Source organism: Octopus bimaculoides, chromosome 11 (assembly GCF_001194135.2).
Source record: "Octopus bimaculoides isolate UCB-OBI-ISO-001 chromosome 11, ASM119413v2, whole genome shotgun sequence".
NCBI lineage: Eukaryota > Metazoa > Mollusca > Cephalopoda > Octopoda > Octopodidae > Octopus > Octopus bimaculoides.
The window spans coordinates 23,553,900-23,557,293 of record NC_068991.1 but is presented as its reverse complement, the minus strand read 5'-3'; the positions used below and the strand labels follow the sequence as shown (position 1 = coordinate 23,557,293).

General features: G+C 37.3%; 2 protein-coding genes across 5 annotated transcripts in view; one reads left to right on the top strand and one right to left on the bottom strand.

Annotated features, from left to right (window-relative positions):
- The window catches only part of LOC106871104 (endoplasmic reticulum lectin 1), a 488,243-nt gene that overhangs the window by 144,199 nt on the left and 340,650 nt on the right, over window positions 1-3,394 (bottom strand). The window lies entirely within an intron of this gene.
- Window positions 1-3,394, top strand: part of LOC106867918 (uncharacterized) — a 42,395-nt gene that overhangs the window by 7,940 nt on the left and 31,061 nt on the right. The window contains exon 1 of one of the 2 annotated variants that reach the window (XM_052971624.1): window positions 26-1,494. The exons of the other annotated variant lie outside the window; for it this stretch is intronic. The gene's annotated coding sequence lies outside the window, so the exon portion shown is untranslated. Of the gene's footprint in view, window positions 1-25; window positions 1,495-3,394 lie in introns of those variants that run through there. 2 annotated transcript variants of the gene reach the window in all.

Here is a 3,394-nt window from a genome sequence, read left to right as displayed (position 1 = left end):
TATAATACATGTGCATACATACATACATACACACACACACTCACACACAAATATAATACATACGTATATATATATATATATATATATATATATATTCATCCATCCATCCATATATATATATAAACTTACATATATACATATATAGCACACATTCACTCACATACATTCCTAAAGACTATTTACAACAACATGGTGGCAACATTCTTGCCTTTTCATGGTGCAGAGAAAGAGAGAGGGTGAGAGAAAACAGAAAACTAAAAGATTACACTTCTACAAATTGAAAAACAGAAGATTGAACAATCGTAATATTGCAATAAGTTATGGTCCAGAGACGTAAGCTGTTTTTGTCAACTTAAAAATATTGGAAGTGTTCCACTGCTTTCTTACATCATTAAATTATGGTAAGACTATTGACCACTTTACTTTCTATATGGGCCAGCAATGAGCTGAGGGAACCTCTTCACGGTCACTTAATCTGCTAGAAATAACAGCAATTCTCTTCCAAATCACTCCTTGCTATCTTCAAAGGATATGTTGGGTAAGGTTATGTGGCTCTGGGATTCCTGCACATAGGAAAACAGAGACGGGATGGTCAAAGCTGGTATACTTTTGATCATAAGTCTGCTCAGTCAGGATTTTATTTGCAACAACAAATTGGTGAGGGAGCCACTGCATGGTCACTCGACCTGGTAGAAATAGCAGCCAAATCTCCCTCAAATCACACTGCAGGGTCTTTAAAAAAGAAGAAAAGACACGTTGGATATTGTGGTCTTTGGTACACTGTCTGAAATACTAAAAAGGCAAGATGGTCATTGTGAGATTGCCATTTGATCATCGGTCTGCTTGATCAAAGCTGACCTGGGGCTAAACTACTACCGTAACTAAATTTCATACTTTGCTCTGTTACACTAAATTATGTTATGAGTCAAGGAGGAAGTCTCTTCATAGTCACAAAGTTTGCTAAAAATAGCAGCCAAATCACTTAACCTTAACTCACACTACCTTCTCCATGAAGGGAAAATGTTGATAAGGTAGTTAGAATGTGTGCCCAAGAAAAAGTCCAGGATGGTCATGGCTGGAATGGTTTTGATCTTCATAGTTCTCTCTCTCTCTAAATGAATACTCGCTTAGAGTTAAACAACAAGTGAATTACATTACATCATCAAATCTATCAGATCACAATATTTCAACCATCTCAATTTAATATAACTATTTACAAAGAAAAAAAAAAGACAGCAACAACAAAAAGACAAGAGAAAAATTAGACCTGTATGTGGTTGTTTGTTTTGCTGGAAATAGCACCCAAATTGTCCTCAAATTAAATCTTACCATCACAGAAAAAAAATAGTGACATTGGAACATACAATGTAGTTCAGAGTACATAAAATCTGGAAAGAAAACTTTGCCTGTGGTTAAACAATAACTACAACAACAGCGACAACTTTAAGAATAACATCAACACCCAGCAAAAGTAGAAAGAGAGAGGCCTTTAATGTAAGTTTCTTTGAAGTTTTTGATAACAAACTGCCTGAAACCGGCAATGGTTATATGATACTAACTTGCTGTATTAAAGTGATGTAAATTAAAATCTTCCATCAAAATTTCATGTTAATTTATGTTTTCAGACACCCGCTTAAATAATAGTAAAGTTTATTTTCATATATTCTTCAGTTATTAAAATTAACAGAAATGTGGTATCAAAAGGGTTAATATATGTGTTTAACCTATTTATCTATTCTTCAAATAAATCTATTGTGTTTTGGAATGTTATCTAAGAATCTGCTCACTTGATATGAAGAATGGCCTTTCCTAAGACGGACTATATTAAGAATCTATGAAGTTAAGGATTTTAGAGAAAAATTTTCACACTTATCCAATTGGATGCAAGTATGATTCAATCAAAATTTGGTTTCAAATTTTGATGAGGCCAGCAGTTTCGGGGTAAGGGGTAAGTTGATTACATTGACCCTTGACCCCAAAATGATGAAAGGCAGAGTTGACCCTGGTGTCATTTGAATTCAGAATGTAAAGACAGATGAAATGCTACTAAGGATTTTGCTCAACGGGCTAACATTTCTTCTTTCTTTATTGCCCACAAGGGGCTAAACATAGAGGGGACAAGCAAGGACAGACTAAGGGATTAAGTTGATTACACCTACCCCAGTGTGTAACTGGTACTTAATTTATCGACCCCTGCGAAATTTGAACTCAGAACGTAACAGCAGACGAAATACCACTAAGCATTTCGCCTGGCGTGCTAACGTTTCTGCCAGCTTGACACCTTCATGATATTATTGAATTATCAGGGCATAGCTGTATGTTTAAGAAGCTTGTATTACAAACCTGAGGTTCTGGGCTTCATCCCACTGAGCAGTATCCTAAGTAACACCTTTGACATTTATCATGCTTGAGTAGAAGACTCATTAAGCCGAGAAAAATTGCTGTCATGGTAGATACTGTTGTCACACAAATGGCACCGATGCTGGTGGCATGTAAAAGCACCCATTACACTCTCAGAGTGGTTGGTGTTGGGAAGTACATACAACTGTAGAAAACCATGCCAAATCAGTCTGGAGTCTGGTGCAGCCTTCCCACTTACCAGCTTCCCAGCCACATGGTTTGGAGTTCAGTCCCACTGCATGGCACCTTGGGCAAGTGTCTTCTACTATTGCCTCAAGCTGACCAAAATCTTGTGAGTGGATTTGGTAGACGGATACTGTCATATATATATGTATGTATGTATATACTTGTGTGTTTGTGCCTATATTTGTCCCCCAACACCATCGCTTGACAACCGATGTCGGTGTATTTACATCCCTGTAACTTGGTGGTTCAGCAAAAGAGACTGATAAAATAGGTACCAGGCTTACAAAAAAAAACAGTAGGCGGTGCTCCAGCATGGCCACAGTCAAAATGACTGAAACAAGTAAAAAAATAAAAGAATACATCCATCCATATATATATATATATATATATATATATAGGAGAGCACTCCGTCAGTTACGACGACAAGGGTCCCAGCTGATATGATCAACAGAACAGCTTGCTTGTGAAACTAACATGAAAGTGGCTGAGCATTCCACAGACACATGTACCCTTAACGTAGCTCTCAGGGAGATTCAGCATGACACAAAGTGTGACAAGGCTGGCCCTTTAAAATACAAGTACTACTCATTTTTGCCAGCTGAGTTGACTGGAGCAACGTGAAATAAAGTGTCTTGCTCAAGGACACAATGCATCACCGGGAATTGAACTCATGACCTTATGATTGTGAGCCGAATGCCCTAACCACTAAGCCATGTGCCTCTATTTCCAGGTCTTTGTATTTTGAAAGTTTTTCCATTTCTTTTAGAGAGACGTTGTCATCTGCTGGTATTGATACATCAATTAGAAA